At 43.9% G+C, this 19605-nt stretch overlaps 1 long non-coding RNA gene across 6 annotated transcripts; it reads right to left on the reverse strand.

Annotated features, from left to right (window-relative positions):
- Positions 1–1579: 1579 nt before the first annotated feature.
- LOC116229649 (uncharacterized) lies at positions 1580–16532 on the reverse strand. 6 transcript variants are annotated; one of them, XR_016471132.1, is made up of 5 exons: positions 15844–16398; positions 11528–11657; positions 5057–5172; positions 4528–4727; positions 1580–3886 (listed from the first exon to the last, which is right to left on the reverse strand). It is a non-coding gene; the product is annotated as an uncharacterized LOC116229649 (long non-coding RNA). The 6 variants fall into 6 exon arrangements; XR_016471134.1 differs by lacking the exon at positions 1580–3886 and adding an exon at positions 16455–16532 and having other exon boundaries at positions 3899–4727; positions 15844–16065; XR_016471133.1 differs by lacking the exon at positions 1580–3886 and adding an exon at positions 12817–12958 and having other exon boundaries at positions 3899–4727; positions 15844–16401.
- Between the last annotated feature and the right edge of the window lie 3073 nt (positions 16533–19605).

The raw sequence follows: 19605 nt of genomic DNA on the forward strand, positions 1-19605 counted from the left end.
TTCCTCCTGGGAATGCTGCAGCAGCTCAAGTTGGCCTTGTTTCTCTGTTATTTCAGTTATTTTCTGGATAGCAACATGTAGACCTCTCAATATTATAAGTTTGAGAGAGATCACTCGTCTCTCAATCTTCTCCTTGTTAATTTGTCATCGAGTGATCAGGAGGAAAAATCAAATAAAATATGAGAAAAACATGGTATTCTCTCAGGAAAAGTCAGATCTGGGACACTATGCTAGGAAAAATAATTGGTCCCATTATCATCATTGTCTCTAGCTTTACACTTCGGGGATAAATATGTCTGAAGAGCTGATTTCATCGGTGATGGAGATAGAGAAAAGAAGAAATTCCCACAGTGTGAGCAAAGCTTCACACACTTGGAGAACATGACCACACACAATACACATGACAGTGGGGGAGAACAAAGCAACCTCAGGAAGTGTCCCCGATTGTTTTCAGCTGATTGAGGACATATGCCAACGAGCCTCTGCTTGTTCAGAGCAGCTTTGCAACTTGGGTAAGTCACATTTACATAATGTGATTAAAGATATCCGATGGTTTGGATTTACTGGACTAGATTCTATTCAAAACTTGCATTCAGAACAGTGCCAGATGCAAGATTCAGGCAATTTTGTTATTTCCATCCAATTCAACCCAGGGACAGCTTTCTGTCTCTAGCTGCCAGCATCACCTTGGTGTTAGGTCAGGAGTGCCAAAGGGAGGCTTGGAGAGCAGCTCACCAACACAAGGATGGCTCAGTTCTCTCCCCCCTCCTCAGCCAAATAAGAAGGTATTACATTTCCTTACACATCATTCAAAATTCTGTAGAGAAGCATTAAAAAAAGTCACAGTAGCGTTTAAAGAAGATAGATAGAAGAACTAAACACAGTACTTGGAGAAAAATGTAAGGCTTCCTGTAAATTAAACTGAACCTTTTTACATAATAGATCGCTCACAGCTATTTGTAAGGAAGTGACAAAGCTGCCGCAGATCTTAAGATATTATAGCAAGGTTCACAGATGCACTTATGTAAATATTCTCTGACAACTCAGCTGCTACTGAAAACATTTTTGAAGTTATCAAAAAGAATTTAAAGTATTTTCCACTCTAGTCATTAACTATGCATTTGCAAAAAGGCTCCATCAGAACAGATGAGCAAAGGATCTCTGACATAGAAGGCACAAACCAAGGCAGCCTACACTACAACAAGGCCACGTGTGTGGGGATGGGCTTCCCAGTCATCAGGCTGCCAGACACAACCCTATGCCAATGTAGACAAGGCAGTTAATACTATATGTGAGACATCAAGAGTCAGTGCCTGACCATGCTCATCTTCACCAACCTAAGAATGCTGGGGCAAGATGCTCTACCCAAAGCTAACACCTCTTTGTTTGCATACAAAGCAGAAATCTATATGGCCTGGCAGTGCTCTGTTAGCATAGGCATTGCCATTCAACTGTACTTTCCTTTGGTGCCTTTCTCTACAGAAAATTAAATTGAATATATATATATTTACTGTTAAAAATATGTGAAAAAGACATTTATTAAGCACAGACTATACACAGAAACAATGAAGAGCAGCCTACCAATGGCTCACTTCTCTAGCAGCTCTCCAGGAATTATTATGTGAACATACCAGGTCCAAAGCTATTAGATTCTGCATTTAGGTCTCAGATTCAAGACAAAAAACATGTGAAGACATGTCTGCAGAGAGCTTTCTCTACTGGGTATGCTCCAAGACACCTTAAGCATGAAAGATGTCAGACATTACTGCTAAGGTCAGCAGGAATTAACATTGTTAAAAGGAGTTTATTGTGGCACTGTTTTAGATGGTACAGTGACTTGGCGTTTGAGGCTCAGTAGCAGTTGCCTGGTTTTTTTGCCCAAACAGCACATCCTTTGAGAGGTTGGGACAAAGGACAGGACAAGCCCACAATGGTACAAGGTACAAAAACCTCCTGACAGCCCTTCAACCATATAATTCGTCTTCGCACAGCAGCAGAGTGCAGATCTCATTGCAGAACAGATCTTTAGGGCAATCTGCTTCCAGAGCTCAGTGTCACGTAGTACTGGGGATGTTCAGACAAGTGTCCAAGACAGACATATTTACAGCACCATCTCCTGACCAAAGTATCCAATTAATCATTAAAAAAATCATATGTGGCAAAAAGAAAAATACATTTACATTTTTGTATGCGCTTACACACCAATCCCGTACGGAGACTTGAGCAAATGCTTGCTATTCTAATGGAATTGATTCATGTCTTTTTACTTGGTTCCTTTTAATTGTTATTTGATTTCCCTGTACAGGTGAGAGAAGTATTTATAATACCATCCAGCGCAGCAGCAGATCAGGCAGGTCACTCCATCCTGGGGAGATGAAACAGATTCTTCCCTCCAGAGGAAGAGCCACACTTAAAGCCAGGGAATGGTCCATGCCCAGTGCACTCTCCTGACTATAAAAAGAAGTATATAGGAAGTTTAACCCTACAAACACCCCCTCACCAGTTTTTCCCTTTGTTATCTGAATATGCACATGCAAATTGGAATGCTCTGGCACTGCAGCTGTGACATTTATTTTTCTATGAAGGTTCAGGCTATGGAGCTTCAGCAACAAGCACTGCAGTGGACATTCCTCCAACTCTTCCCTTGCAGAGCTGGGGTGATGTCTTGATGCTACTGAAGCACAAAACAAAACTGCAGTGATTTCAGCGAGGCCTGGATTTCACCCACCATCTCATTTTTGGCTGGCAAGATTTCAACACTTCAATTCCCAGAAGCTGAACCACAAATCCCTCTTCTCCTCCCACGCAGCTGCTACAGAACTCCCTGAGCTCCTCTAAGGCAGCAGCTGAGCAGCCTTCCTTGGGAAGACACAGGGCTTTGCTTGCAGGAGATCCCCATTTCCCCAGCCCATCTCCCAGCTCCAGAAAGCCAATTTGTAAAACTCTTCAAATTATTAAGACACACCCTGTGGGCTTACCAAGCCCTGACACCCCCCAGGCTCTGCACATTGCTGCCCACAACCATCCACTCCTTGCTTTTCCCAAGCCACATTGAAGGGAGCACAGCCCTGGCACAGGCAGTAGCACTGAGCTATGGCCAAGCCCAGGGCACAGAAAAGGACCACAGGAAGCAAAGGATGAGGTGTTCAGCTCAGGAACCTGCAGCAGTCCCACGAAGCACAGCTCTGAGATCCAGCTCAGAGCATGCCTCTCCCCCAGCACTTGTTTTTTAAAGAACGCAGACATTAAAAACAGATAAAGCAATCACAATGATGGGAAGAGGATAAATCAAGTATTGTCCAGCCAATAATTAAGAATTCTGCTTCTTGGTTTCCTCAGGTGTCTCCCAGATACAGAGCCTGCCCCCACCATCTGGCCATCAGACATGGAAACAAGACAGAAACAGCCTAGCAGAGAAAAAGTAGAAGTTAGCAGGGCAAAGAAAAGGACGAACACAACCTCAAGAGAAGAAAGCATCACTGTGATTGGAAGAAAGAAGTCAGTAGAGGAGCTTAAAAATATAAATATCTACCCATCATCCTCAGACGCCAGCGCATTCATTTCAGGTGCCTTTGACCAAACCTGGCAGTCCCAGCAAAGCAAGCAGTTGACATATCAGGGTGATATGGGCACAGAACAACCAGCAGGAACAACCAAGCCTAAGCCAAGCATGAAGTGGCTTTCTTGATGTGGATGCAACATCACACTGGTTAAAGCTGCAGTTGGTTTGTTCAAGTGCCAAGCACAGCACTGGCTGGCAGGTTGTGGAGGAGTTAAACCCTCATTTTGCAGAGCCACGTGCTTTAATCCCAGTCACCCCACTGGCTGTGGAAATATTCCCATGTGCACCAGGCCTTAAGGGATAGGGGACTCTCTGCAGCTCAAACTGGTAGGAAAAAAAAAAAAAGAAAAAAAAAATCAAGATTCCTGGGGCTTTTTTGTTCTGGTCAATCTCATTACTTTTTGCTCACAGTACAGTAAAGCCCAGAGAAGTTTCAGTGAGAAGTTGGAGCCATTATGTACTAACTACTGTTTTACTCAATAGCAAAAATATAGCCCTTGACCAGAGTACTTGGCTGCCTAATAGGGGATATTCTGACAAAATGTCACAAAAATCACACACTGGAGTCAATTCACACAGAATCACAAGAATGTAGGGGTTGGAAGGGGCTTCTGGCTATCATCTAGTCCAACTAGGTTGTAATCAGAATAAGCCTTCCAGGTTAATCCAGTGTGAAGTGATGCACTCCAGCAGGACACTGGTGCTATTTCTTCACCTGCTGTGTGCTCATTGTGGTAGCAGTGGTAATGTGAAGATGGTTGGACTGGATGATCTCCTATAGGTCGTTCCCAACCTTGTGATTCTATGATTCTCAGTACAGTGCTGTTGCCATCTCTGGGCTCCAGCCCCTCAGAAGGAGTGTTGACTGCCACATCCTTGCTACATCCTGAGTCATGCACTCAAACAAAGGCAAACCAGTTTTCTATCCATGGTGAATTTTCCATCCCTGGTGGGATCCCACGCACCCAGCAGTACTGATGTCCAGCCAGGGTCAATCAGCATGAATCTGACCACGTGTTCCAACTAGCCACGTGAAAGATCCCCACCAAACTTCTTTCAACAATTGTGTCATATATGTTACACATCTTAAGGCCCCCATCACAGCACAGCATTCAGCAGGGAGCTGCCATCTCATCCAACACATAACAGCACAGCAAAAGTCATCCTGTTTGAGGGAGGAAAGAAAAAAATCATCCAAATTGCAAAGAACTTCTAAACAGAGCCCGTGCCACAGCTCCCAGGGGTGAGACAGAGCACCAGAGCCCTTTATGAGTCACAGCTCCCTGTCTGCATGAGCAAGGGTGAAATCCACAGAGCCTTTCATCAGCACCCGGGTGCTATTCCCCAAAGGTCACTGCAGCAGCAACAATCCAAGACAAAGCCCCACAAGCACTGGGATGCTGCTTTACCTAACCCAGCCCTTTCAGCAGAGGACAGCCCCATCCCTGCGGTCCCACCCACAGAACAGCTCTCCCTCAGCTTCATGTCTCCTACCTTCCCCGCATGGCAGCTGAAGAGGTGATTAGGCCCTCCCTGAGCCCTTTACAGACTGCTGCCATTGATGTGCCCCACGAATGTATTCCGCTTCATTTGCCAAAAACGTGCAGGAGCTATAAAAGAGGAAGACATTCTTCAATAGCTTCTAAAATGACTTTTGCTCCCTTCCCTAAAATGTTGCAACATAAATTAGGGCAGATACGGGTTGCTAAAGGAAGCTCCTTTGTCCCCGCTATGTTAGAAGAAAGAAATAATTGTTGGCTTTCCATCAGCCAGCAGGAGAAGCGGCTGAAGTGCCATGCCAAAAGGATTAGCACCTCTCTGTACTTCTTTGTGGACAGCTATGATCTGCTGTTCTCCAAGTCAGTGTTTCTTTATTACGGCATGTATCAAAAGAACACCATTCATTGTTTAGAATATGCTCCTTATTTCACATCAGAAAAGGGAAAACGATAGGAACACAAGGGCTCAAAGTTTGGAAGATGAAAAGGAAAACACAATAAAGACAGTCATCTGAGCTTACGAGACTCTGACATGTCACAGCTGTAAGCACTGAATCATCTCCCTGGTATACCTTGTGAACCACTTCCACTTCAAAAATAAAAATAAAGCGCCAGGTTTCTTTATGTTCTTGACAAAATCTGCAGTGCGTGGCATTGAGCTGTGTCGCATTATTTCCACTACAGGTGACCTGGGAGGGATTTTTAGAAAAATCGATTTCTGTTTACCCTCATACGTTTCTTTACAATGGATAAATAAAGTCTGAAGGATCCTTCCCTCCCTCAAAATCTCCTCCTCACTCAATCTATTTTATTTCTCAGTGGCATTAGGAGCACTGGATGCAGTCTCACACCTGTACATGAGCACATCTCCAAGCCTCTGTCAGCAGGTCTCTGGCTGGAAACACCTGCCTTAATATTGAAATTTCCAGTGATAATATATTCACCACATCCCCCAGCAAAGGATTCCAATGTTGAGCACTCTCGATGTGAAAAAAATGTACCTCTTTGACTGCACATTCCTACATCAAGGAATTGGGTTACGTTATGCCTTTCTTCACCAGACCAAAAAACATTATAGAATGAAATATCTGCCCATATGTAAGTGGGTGCAAACTGCGAGCATCCAACAGGGTCTTAATTTGCTTGATCAAAAGGTGCCTACCAACGCCTTACCTGCTCATGGCTGCCCTGAGCTTGCTGTAATGCTCACCAGCACTGCAGCAAAAAGCAATCTAATAATTCCCTATTCTGAATGAACGCCACTGGCAGGCAGCCCTTTCCAAGTATTAAGAAGGTGCTAAGACCTCAGTCATTTACCATCAAACTTTGCACCCACGCACAAGAGCAGGGAGCCAGGAGGGCTTACACGGTTGGGTGGTAGGCAGGCACACACAGATCCCGAGTCCACAGTTTTCCCAGTGACCACATCTGCTGCTCTCTCATTTCTGCTGGAGATGAGCAAGTTGCAGCCAATGAAACCTGCCAGCTGTTTCTGTTGAAATAGGGCTGCACCTTCCTTGGGGACCCAAGCTGCCCACATTTCATGCACTGCTCCCCACCCAGCCGCCATGCCCAGATGTTCAGCCTCACAGCCCTGACCTACTCCCAGAGATAAATCATTGATCAGGTATATCCAGGCCTCCCCAGTTTTAGTTTCAGTATGAATTCATCTCCCTTAGTCCAGTTGGCAACAAACAGGGAACCTGCAAGCACAGACACACTTGCCCTCATGCCCTACAAAGCAGAGCTGCAGAGAAGGGCCCGGTGGCCACTGGCTCACTAGCCCAGGGCTGCCCACAAAGCACACAGGAGTCCCGTGGGTGACAGGCTGAAGGGGTTCTGAGAGCCAGAACAAAGCCCAGAGCACTAACTATCTAACTGGTAATTACTTTCTGGTGAAGACTGAAAAATGGGTCATTAAAACCATATTAAACCGTTTTCATTAATACAAAAACCTGATTTACATTTTTTTTTTCCCACAGAGCCATTATGTTCCAAACGCGCTGCACGGATGATTTGTTTAATCACAACCACATGGAATAGCAATTTTAAGGGCCTGTGACAATCACTTTTTTAACCAGGAAACCTGGTTTGCAATAATTGTCATGTTTTCTGTTAGCCTCCCTTCCCACTGCCATCATAAACCCGCTCCTTTCTACACACATTGCCTTCCTAGTTGCACATAAAAGCACCACAATCCACTGATACAATTAATAACACTGAATATTTAGGTCAACGCCAGTTCTATTAATTTTATCTCTTAAAGACTCGCACATTTTCTAAACAAGTCTAGCCCTTTGGGGGGTTAAACTGTAATTTGCAGTCTGGTTGCGAGTCCCTATCACATAATAGATCAATTAGGTTGAACACTCCAGTATATTAATCTTATTCACACATAGTAAAGGCAAATATGGCTAATTACTGTATTACAATATTGCCTGCTTTTCCCAAATATGTATTAAGGAAAATAGGAATTTATTATATTGAACCATCAAATAAAATTATCTTGATATTAAACTGACAGTGAAGATGAATACTTGTGCTAATCCATCTGTTTTATTTTTTTTCCCCTAAATCAATCTCCATTGGAAGATCTGTTTATTGTTACTAATGCGTTGGATTTGTAAAAGGAACTTTCATGTCAAGAACTCAGCAGCTCCACTAAAAGCACAGTTTCTCTGTCATGGCATTCTGAGAAACAGAAGCACAATTTCTTTTGTCACATCTATCAGCTCTGTATTTGTATTTTCAGGTTATGAATTCGTGGGTATGATTTCCATGACTGCAGAGGAAGGTAGGTCGCTATCCAAACCTATTTTCTGTGCCTCTCCCTGCAAACTTGCATGGCCAGAGGGGCTGTCTCTACAATGGAATTAATTGAACACAGTTTTCAAAACTACCAAGTTGATCGAGACTGGACTGGTCAGTAGAAACAAGGAAAAGTCACGGTTAGCACTAAGTCTCCCCCAGGCAAGCTGAGGTGAGCCTCAGTAAGATTTGTCCTTAGCTGGAACCTGCTAATTAGTGAATGCAGACAATTCCATCCATGGGCTCATAATAAAATGGGACAGAAAAGTACACAACCTAGCAGAGACCTAGTTCTGCTCCCTGTTCCATCACTGATCCTCTGCGTGACCAAATCGCTTCCTCTCATTCCCCACCATGGTGATTTCCCCCAGCCCTTCTCATTGAGTTCCCACTCGAGACCCCACAAGGCAGGAATTCCCCCTCCCGCCTGCACGGCACCTGCACAGCAGGGCTCCACGGGAGCCCGTGCTTTAGGCATTGCTGTAGTCAGATGTTACACGCTATTAGTAGCAAAGACAGGGCACAAATTAAAAGGATGGCTGTGCTTAGTGCTTCCTTAATGCTTTGCACATTTGAATCTTCCAGCAACAGTTCACAAGCTGTGAATTTGTTAAAGTGGAAACCAGGCCAATAAAAATAAAGACAAAAAAATAATTTAAATGCTTTGGCTGCCGCTGCAGAAGTCTTGTATGAAACACCTGACAAAAAATGCAGATATTCATTTGCCTGTATAACAGACAGTAAACTCAACAAAAGAATGTGTGACTTAAAAAAAAAAAAAAGAAAAAAGGTGCCATTTCCTCTACTCTGCTGCAGCATATGGAACAGCTCGGATCCCAGGCTTGTTCTGTGGGACAGCACTGAAAACAGGTTCTTCAGCAGTGTTTACACTAAGCACCTACGCATCCCAGAAGCCAGGCACTCCAAGACCCACTGCACCACATGAAACACGATGGTGTGTGATTATTTATCCAGTTCCAGATCCAGGCACACTCCCACATACAGGAAAGAGGCACAGCCATGGAGGACGCAGGAGCCAAACCATTGATTTCCTGTCTTTGGCTGACATCACTGGTTTACTATTTGCTATTGGAAACCTCCTCACTTGGAAGGGTTACCAGACTTCTCGTATCTCTTCCTTGCACGCCTTGAGAAGATAGGCTATTCTCAGGTGATCCACAAAATAAAGTATTCCAGAATTGATTCTGCTGAGAGCTTACACAGCTGCATGCATTATAAATTATTATTTCTGCCTTGAAAAACATTATTACACAGGCAGAGGCTACATTTGGTCACTTTCACTCACAGCTAAAGCTGCTTCAAACATGTAGCAGTTCCTTAAGCAAAGCTCATTTCTGGGTTCTTCTTCTCCTGCCCCCACAGACCTTCAACGTGAAACTGCACAAATTAATAATATAACCGTACGTCATATGGAGTCAAAGCTTGAATTATTCATTCTGGGGTGGTAACACAACCTGCAATAGGGTTATCATCATCATAGTACCAGAAGTTCTAAAGAACCCAGACTCACCCCGCTCAGAAGAACTGCAGCATTTCAGGCTTCCTGGAGACAGGAAAATTTCTCCTGAAGAATCTCCCAGATGTGAAGGATACACCCCACTTCTCACAAACACTTCCATTGGGCAACAGCCCTCAGAATGGGACAAAATGACTAAAGGAACTGGAGCTGACCAACCTCCATCCCTGTCCAGGGTGAAGAGAGAAATCAGCTCCACAAGACTCGTATTTTCAGGCAAGAATATGCACCGTCTTCAACAGATAACTGCATTATGGGATCTCCAAAGTCATTCTGCAGCTGCAGGCATTAGGGTAGGATTTGCTAGTGCCACAACCACTAAGAACTATTTTTAGGTTTGCAAGCTTCTGCCTTGTTTGTATTCACTTGCCTATATTTCATCTGTCTCTCCCTGAAATTAGGTGTCTTTTGCTTGACCCAAGAAGCCCATTTTACAGTAATGATTAATAAAAATTACATTTTACAGTAATGATAGTCACTAAGCACTCAACCCTAGAACCAGCCAAACATGACAGCAAGTCCTAGACCCATAACAGCAAGTAGAGGTTTATGAGCTAGGTGTACCCCTTGGAAACTTAACTACTTTTGGATCTGCAAAAATCAAAATGATTATTGTCTGTGTTTTCACAGTTGAAAACTCACTGATGAAAAATATTACATTTGCAGGCCAATTGCTTATGACTTAGGACCTCCAGGTCTTCCCTCCTATCATCATTTTTTTTCCCCCCCCTCTAAGGATGAACCAGGAAAGACACAGACATGTGACTTGTTGCTACTGGACATTCAAATGAGCTGTTTTCAGAATTTGCCTTTGTTCTGTAGAAGTTCTGCATTGCGTATTATTTATAAGTATGCAGCCAGCCATCAGCACAGCAGGACGTATTTTTAAAGACTCCAAAGGAGTCAAGCATGTCAATAACAAGGAAATCAAAAGAGGATTCATACGGAACACACAAGATCATTTGGAGAGTTTTATAAAGTATTCTATAGAAGAAAAATTAACATTCAAAGGGAAGTTAAACTAATGCAAGGATTTGTAAGGAACCGTAAGAGTTAATGCTCTCTCCCTCCATTAAGCACATCAGGAGTGTTCTTTTCCTAATGAGTTAACCTCTTATTATTCAAGTTTAATGGGGACACACTTGTTTAACCCTATAGCCTCAGGAGTCAGAATTTCTGGTGTTAATTATATGGCATATACACAGACTTTACTAGCAGTGTGAAATGGCAGCAATACTAAACTTTGGAACTTGGAATCTTCAGCAAGCCTTGGTCTGCTTCACAGATATAGTTGAAAAATCACAATTCCCCACAATTCCAGGACATCCAGACCTTGTCCTCAGAGTAGGGCAGCAGCAGCCAGCTTAGTGCATACCTCTTATACTAGCCTATACTTAGTTTGGCCACGTGCAAATTGAACAGGCATGGGGCTGCCAAGAGAGCTCTTCAGAACCAGCAGGGCAATGCTGCCTTTCCTGTGTCAGGAAAGGGAAGTGATCCAGACAGATCTCACACCAGTGTAGAAATTCCACCGTGGACTTCCAATTTTCACTCAGATGCACGCACAGCACTTGTGCTCTGCTAAAACATCCCTACTTGCTTTGTTGTTTGTTTGCTTTGGTGTTTTGTGTTTCTTCTTATTCATGAAATGCTCACTTAGCACCAGGCTTCTCAGGAAGAGCAGGATCCACACTGTAACAGGACCTCCAGCAACACCACAGGGCTGCTTTAAGCAAGCAGCCAGCCCACGGGATCAGGACCCATTACCTGTATCTGACAAGGAGCAAGGGGTACTACTTGGGCCTGCATCAGAAGAAAACAGCCCCTCATAAACCTCTTCTGTTACTTTTCACATCTGAAAAGACGAGAACTTTGTAAACAGAAAGATGTTCAGAGCCAGGCTTACCTCAGTTGTCCATTTGTCTGTTTGATGACCACACAGACCCAAAAGAACAAAACACCCATGACAGGTGTTTGAATACATAGAGAGATATAGCCACAGCAAGTCGTAGCAGTTTTCTCAAAAGTTATCACCAAAAACAGCCTCTTAAGATTTTTGGTTTGGATAACAAAAATAGGCAGAAGCTGGAGGCAGGAGCACATGCAATAAATAGGATTTACCTTCACTTTCATGATGCAAGACACTGTTTCTTTAAACAGTGGCCAGTTGTTGTCTTTGTGGTGTCATGGATTCAGCATCTCCTCTCTACCTTCATTCTCTGCCAGATCTCAGGTCTCCAAAGGAAGGAGGCTATTTGTAGCAAAACAATAGTTAGCAGGAGGCAGAATTTCCACTTCATAATATGATGATCTAAAATGACAGCAAAGCAGGACAAGTTGCTTCCAAAATGGGCGGTTGGGTTCAATAGCTTCCAGTACACAGCAGCACATAACTGAGCTCCTCTGGATCAGGGAAGAAGTTGTACTTTGATCTCTGGAAGCCAATCTGCACCCTGCAGTTGTATTCTTCTTTGCCATTTTAGGCTGTAGACAAAAATCACCCACAAAAGCCAGCCAGAATAAATTTAGCACTCAAAGTCTGCTTCAATTCCAAGAGATGGAAGGTACACACAAAAGCCCCTTTTAATCAAACCAAGGAGACATTCCTGGACCTGGAGAAACAAAATTCCTCCACATCCCTACCAGCATAAGCAAATCAGAGCTACAAGTCTAGAAGCTCCTTCTTGTGACCATCACAAGAAGCTCCTGGATGTCCACCCTCTTGCAGATCAGCTGAGCTGATAACCTGCTATATCTGCCCTGCATATTGCAATGAATAAATACATCAGTAATTAATAGCAAGTAAGATGATTTGCACTTCTGTAGGGTTTTCCTCCAAGGAGCTCGTTAATGGTACCACTGTCTTGCAACAGCCATTATTCTCCCATTGCACCAACACTCCTCTCCATCACAGCCAGCAGTGAACTGCCACCTCCAAAGGCCCTGGGACAACCCATCAGGAAGGACAGGTTGATGCTGAACACCTGTGCTCAACCCAACGGGCAACACTTCATCCAAGTGAAAAATGCCAACATCACATGGTACTTTCCCAGCTGCCTTAGGACTAATAATTGCGTTTAAATCCCAATCTTGTGAGAGATGCATGTTCCTTTCTGCTGTGCAATGCTATAGAAAAGACAAGGGTTTTGGGGCAGTGGGCAGAGTCAAGCACCAGAGAAAAGTGGTTATTGCTAAATAATGGTACGGCCATGCATGGTTTGTGAACCATGGTTAATTTAATACCCACACATGCTCATTAGAGCTATTCATGCACCCACTGCAATCAGCTTGTTTACACACTTACCAATGACAACTTTCAGATTATTACTTTAATTAAGAAAGCCCCTTCATTCGTTGGGATTATATTACCAAAACACTTTCTCTACTACTGGAGGAAAACAAGCACTTACTGGAAGACAACAAGGTTGTGCAGTCACCACGCAGAGTTCGTGCCTCGTGGGTCACTGCATTCACTTCTGAAGCTATGTCCCATCAGGAGCCCTGCAGGATCATTCTAGCAGACTCTGGTGCTCTGAATATTTCCTGGGTGTCCTACGCAGTGCATCACAGGAACAGTGACACTCAGGTGCCCATGTGGTACCTCTGTGGTTACTGTCCCAACCCATGGCAAGAGTCACCAGTGCCCCATCAGCCAGTGGTGCCCACTCAGACCCACGTAACCACCTCAGCACCAACCCACTGTTGACTCACCTGAAAATGAAAGCTTAATTCGAGTTACCCTGTTTTTAAATCACAATAATAATTCTTTGCACATCTTGTTAGACACCAAGCTCACAACAAAACTGCAAGTTGGGCTGGATGACCTTCCCTATGACAGAGGAGTTGGACTAGAAGACCTTTTTGGGTTCCCTTCCAACTCAATTCTGTGATTCCAAGTTATCATCTGATCATCTTCAGTTTAGGCTGGAGCAGCATGCAAGCGAAGAGCTGATTAACAACTGGTTAATTCCACCAGCAGTTCATAACATCCTCAAGCGCTCTCTCTATGGCATATGTGCCATTATTTCCCAGGAGGGGATTTTAACATTGTTACCATTTTATAGAGCTAAAAAGGCTGCGTTAATAAAATACATAATTGAAATTCACCCCTCTTTTCACACGAAGAAGCTAAGAAACTTTTGTACTGACTGTCCTAAATATCTTTTGTATTCCACAGTTATAGCAGTTCCCCCAAACAAGTTTCAAGCTGACACATAAATCAGTGTGTTTCTTTAGTGGCTATTTCTGTATGAGCAGACAAGTTAATCTAGGTTATGGCATCTGACTACAAAGTATCCTACAGATTGCTTTCATACATTTGCCAAATTCTTTCCAAAATGCTGCATGGAAGAAGTAACAGATAAAGAAATTAAACTCTGAAAAAAAAAAAAGAAAGCACTAAGAAATAATATTTGTCTGTATTTTTTTCCAGCTCACCAGTACTCCTGTGTTTTTTTTCCCATGTATAGTTCCAATTTTCCAGTATAAATCTCAAAATGCACTTTTTTTTTTCCAGATTATAGCCTCTGTTAGTGACAGAGAGGAGATTCTCTCTCACCCTCCGCAGACACTGCAATAACAAGCTGTTGAAAGAGGGAACCTAGCATGAACTGCTCTGAGAGACGGCGCTCAGCACCGAGCAGGCGCTGCACAGTCTGGGTATGGGGAGGAGTGCTCCAGCCAGCCACCACTGTCTCTTCAGCCTCATTTTCCTCTAGATTATCCAAGGATCATGCTATAAACTGAAATCCAGATGAAGCTAACCCGCCAGCTCCATCTTTTTCTCTACAGATCGGTGCTCATCTTTATGCTGACACGAAGGTCGTTGAACTACCTGGGCAAGTTGTGCTCTGCTGCACTGAACCATGAGAGCACAGACTCGGCCCAAGGAGCTGAGATCAGCCAGGTCTGCTTTTTAGGGCCAGATCTGTCTCCAGCTGTCTCCAGCCCAGACCTATTAGCTCTTGCCCAGAACCCACATAGATACTCTTCTCACGTCAAGGCTCTAAGCATCCATTCCTAGGATTACCATGACCAGGTCATGGTCAAAAGACCAGGAGTCTTTCACCAGAAAAATCCTGCAAGGTTTCACTAACACATAGAAAACAGATCATGATCTGTAATTTTGGTACCATGGCTTGGATAAGGTGAAGAAACACCAATCTGGTGGACAGAACAAAACAAGTATAACCCACATTCCACAAAAGAACAGATTCCACTGATCCAGCCTGCTCCTCTCAGTGCCAATGGGAACTCTGCCATCAGCTCCAGTGGGATTAGTGCTCAGCTCTAGATAACTAGCTGAAGTGGAAACCACAGCACATGCATTGCAACTGAAGCCTCTGGAGCTGCAAGGCAAAAATAGAAAGCTTTGAGCCAAGTCCTGTCTCCTGTACTCATCCTTCCTTCACCTCAAGCAAGCAAAATCCCAGCCACAAGAACAACCCGCTTGCTGCCCAGTGGATTCTTGGTAATTGATGCTGGATTCCCAAGATTTACTAACCATGTTTAGATGTAAACAGAGATCAGTCTCCAGGCAGGATCTCAGACCTGTGAGAGGCAGACCAAGCAAGGCAGTTTGGCACTGATGCCCCCAACACCAAGATAAACTCAGAGGAGCACAGCAGTGCTGACACAGCACTGGCACCAACGCCAAGTGCAGCAGCAAAGCTAAGAACCAGCGAGCCTCCCCAGCATCAGAAAGGTTAGATACTGCGGGCACTCGCAGTGTCCCAGATGTCAGAGCAGATCAGTGCAGGGGTAGCAAGGGTGCAGCGACCCTGGGTAGGGCTGGGTAACAATGCAGGGCACAGACAGAGCAGGGGCTGGTCATTAAAGCTTGAATAGGCAGAAAGGAAAAGGAATCTCCTAATCATTTCCTTTAGCCATCTCAGCTCCCCTCCCATCCTTTCCTCCCCCCTCCCGGCCTTTTGAAGATGCTTGCTAATAAGTGTTAACGAGTTGCCTGACAAAGGAGGAGGAGGGGGAGGGGGACAACACTGGTGAGGAAGAAAAGGAACCAGACAGAGGTCTGGGAATACCACGTTGGATTCTGGGTGTAAAGGATTCTTAGGACAGGACTCCCAGCTCCAGCAGGCCCATTTCAAGAGCTGACTTCTTGTTTGCTACTTTTTTTTAATGCTCATTCGAGTTTTCTTTTTTTCACACCACGTCTCCTTTCCTTTCTTCCAGTCCACCTGGGATGTGCCTGCAGCCCGCACGCACCAGCTCACCATTGTGCCAATGTCACTTCCTTCTTCAGTTTCACCACTTATTTTCTCCCTCTTCCTTTCAAACCTCTGTGATGTGGGCAGGACATGGCTGCACACACCAAAACACCCTGGGCTGCTCTGTGCACCCTGTTCTTTCTGGCAGCCCCAAGAACATGACGCTCCCACAGCCAGGCAAACACAAAACACTCTGCATTTTCCAGTTACCTTTTACAGCAGCTGCTCCTCCCGCTCTGAAGGATTCACCACCTTAGCCACCTTTGCCTAGTACAGCCCAAAATGCTGGTGTTTTGGTACCCCACAGCACTTAGCATTTACATGGAAGGACTGCAGTTCCCACCTGAGCTTTCTTCTGGGTGCTACTGTTCCCCTGCCCCGCTGGGAATTGTTCATTCAGTATTTCTCATCCTTTTTGCACTGAACCAGCAGCTACAGAAGGTTGTGAGACAACAGAGAATCAGACCCAGCATCCTTCCCCCACAAGAGTTTATCCCACTCAGGTTCTCCTACAGCTCTGCATACAGCCTCAGCTGAACAGCCTGCCTCCTTCAGGGGGAACAGCAGCAGGGAATGCCACAGGGCCTAGGGACCACAGCTACCTCACCATCACCTTAAAGATGGGAGCATTTAATTGCAAAGGAATACAGGATTCCAGCAGACAACACAAAGAATAGCGTGTCTCAGCCTAACCCTATCTTGCATCCAAAGCCACCAAGCAGCAACGCTGCCTTTATGCTAACACAGTCATATACACAGCCCCCACTCCCAAAGCAACCAGCTCATTTCTCCCAGCTGCCCCAAATCAGCCCCTCTCCCACCTGCAGCACTGGGTGCTAAGGGGCTGGTTAATTCCTTCCCTGCCAGACACTGAAGGTTTGGACCAGCCTGTGGCAGCCCTCATCTGCACTTCCCTTTCCCAACACCTCTAAAATTAAAAAAAAAAAAAAAAAAAAAAAAAAAAAAAAAAAAAAAAGCCTGTTCCTCTTCTTGACACAAACACATTAAAGGACCCTATCTACAGAACAAGGTCATCTGGGTGTTCTCTCCATTTGGTAAATTATTGTCCTCATTTATATTCCTAAAAGCAAAATTGAGCTTCCAAACATAAATCTGGTTCAGTGTTAAATCTCAGCCCTGAGGAACTTCCCACAACCATCCCTGCTGACTACAGCCCTCTGACAGCTTCTTGGTGCCAGCAGAGACAAGGCAAAGCTGTAGTGCCATTAGGAGATATTTGTGTCAGCTGAACCAACTTCATCAGAGTTACACAGCAAATGAATTTGACCCATAATTTTGTTTCTCACAAAGTACAGCTGAGGCCCTCAACATATGGATCTTTCTTAAGGAAGTGATTTTCTGAGAACAATAGTGAACTTGAAGAAACTGACAATGCCTCTGCAGTGGTTTGGCTATAGTAAAAGGAGGTTATCAAGTTGTCCCAGGGAAAAAAAAAAAAAAAGTGAACTTTGAACTAGACATTCAATTTTTGAATTGCCAGAAAGCCATCAATTTACTATCTAATCAGATTGTTGTGTTTTTGCTCATTCATGTTCAATTCATCAAGAAAAGTGGCTCATTAATTGAAAGAACTAGGCATAAAACTTATATATCAACTACTCTGTTTTACTGCCAAAGCCTACTGTATTATACTTCAGTTTTATGTGTGTTATAATAAAAAGCATGTGTGAATTCTCATATTTTAAAACAGTTGTGCATCCGTGTGGTTTGAGTTAATGCTTTTGAAAACACAGTCTCCACACGATGCTATCTGAAAATAGAATCTTCCTGCAACCAAACTTTAACTCTTGAGATCTGGTATAACAGCACTGTAAGATTAGGAGAAAAAAAAGAAAGAAATTCATTTTTGGCAAAGGGAGTTTTGTCATGCGCTCAGAAAATGGTTTTAAAAAGTTAAACTTTGAAGAGGCAAAATGAAGGTTTTAAAGACACCAATTCGCTGCAGTGCAAAGCAGTTCCACCTCCACCACAGAGGAGAAATGGGCAAAATGTGGCAGTTCCAATCAGCTTGAAAGGCCAGAGTGAGTCCACGAGAATTTAATTCCCAATAGAAGAAAAACAAAAGATCAGCCCAGGTACGGGTTAACACTGCTGTACAATTGCATGTCAGTGCTGTGTGCTGGGAAACTGATAATGCACTGCTGGCAAACAGCAGAATGAATCTCTGTATTCGTCATATGTTATGAAGTCTGCACTTGCAATAGGATGAGGAACCAAACATTTGTTTCCATTTTACTAGTCTGTTTATTGACAGTAAATATCAGCAGCTGAGATACGAATAATATCCAGTTTGTATTCCTCAGGACATCATCAGAGCAATGCTGCATTGCATTATTATTCCTGCAAATAATAAGATGGAGGTAAATGAAGCTCTAAATATTTGTGCGACGTCACATTCACATTACTTACGTGCTGAAGAATGGTACCTGTGTCAAATGATGGCTATGTTTTTAACCATTCACATCCCAGTGCTTTTCAGACTGGCTCTGTGTACTTCGAGGACGTACTGAGCCAAGAAGCAGAATGTTTACAATGCATGGTGACTGTCATAAAAATAGAAGTGATGTATCATCTTCATTTGCTTCCCTCTTAACAGGTGCTACCATCTCTAGCCTCCACCAAAGGTCAAATGCAGTTTAGAAATCCTGAGCTCTATTATGCTAACAGACTTCATTGCAATTTTTTTTTTTTTTTTTTTTCTGCTAAGGAAGAATTCTGTTTAACAATCACTGTCATAACATGGGCTATTGTTAGAACAAATGACCTAGTCCATTAATTACACTATCTTTCCATCAGCTAGAAAAAGACAACCCCCATTACATACACATACTGAGTAACTTGTTGCAGAATGGCCAAAATAAATGGTGATGTAAAGCAGTGGTGTAATTCCCTCCTGAAATTCAACCAGGATGCTTTGGGCCCATTTGTCCAAGGAAGTCAATGGTCTTCTTGAGTGACTGATTTTCAGTGACAACTCCTAAGTAGCTGTCATATTGTGAAGCCACTCACCCTGCCCTCCAGGAACAAAAAGTCTGCTTGAATTAGTAGTTAGGTCCAGGTAGCAGAAACCTGACTCTGCTGTCCTCCCACCCTGGAGTGCAGAACCAGTGCCAAATCACTGTCCTGATGAGCTGGTTTGGTTGTAACACCCAGGCACTGTCATCATGGATGTCCTTGAGTCAGGTCCCTGCTTCTCATCTCTCTTTGTGTGTAAAAATCTCTGCAGTGAATGACCAGAACTCAGTGCTTTCCCTTCCCAGCAGATACACCTGGACTTCTCCGTCCACTTTGCATTGTACCCTGAGGCTCCAGAAGTATTGAGAGAGATTAAATTAATGATCTTCTCAGCAAACCAGCCATCACGTGGTAACAGAAACTCCAGTCCCTGGTGACATTGTGTCATGGCTTCAGTGTGCTTCAAGTGAATCAAAATGACACTCAGACATACAAAACACGTTCATCTGCTGGATATTTCTGGGCGGTCCCAAAAGGAACATCTAGACCATACATTCTTCTTGTTTCTGTTCAGCTTCATTATTCCATCCAAAAAGCTGCTAAAAAAAAAAAAAAAAAAAAGCCTACAAGATTTCATACAGAAAGAGCAGCACAGATTACAGCATAGATTGGATTACAATCACTGGAAGAAAAGGGACCTCGTGAAAAATCAGTGCCTTGTGGCAAGGTATGAGAACTCAGCAAAGCCTGGAAACTCCACTGTCATGTCTGGTTACCTCTACTGCATAGCTGGTCCCACCAGGAGTGTTTCCCTTTTGTGCAGATGGGAGCTCCTTAATCCTGATCTGAGGGACCAGCACTCCAGGGCATTCAGAACAACAGAAGAACATTATCAGTGGTGTATCTGCAGGAAGGGGCACAGACAGACACGCTTCTCCTGCCTCTCACAGAAGGCTTTTAGTTGAGACTCAGTGCTAAGCTAACTCTTTCTGACCG

This window comes from Phasianus colchicus, chromosome 14 (assembly GCF_987193195.1).
Source record: "Phasianus colchicus chromosome 14, bPhaCol1.hap1.1, whole genome shotgun sequence".
In the NCBI taxonomy this organism is placed as follows: domain Eukaryota; kingdom Metazoa; phylum Chordata; class Aves; order Galliformes; family Phasianidae; genus Phasianus; species Phasianus colchicus.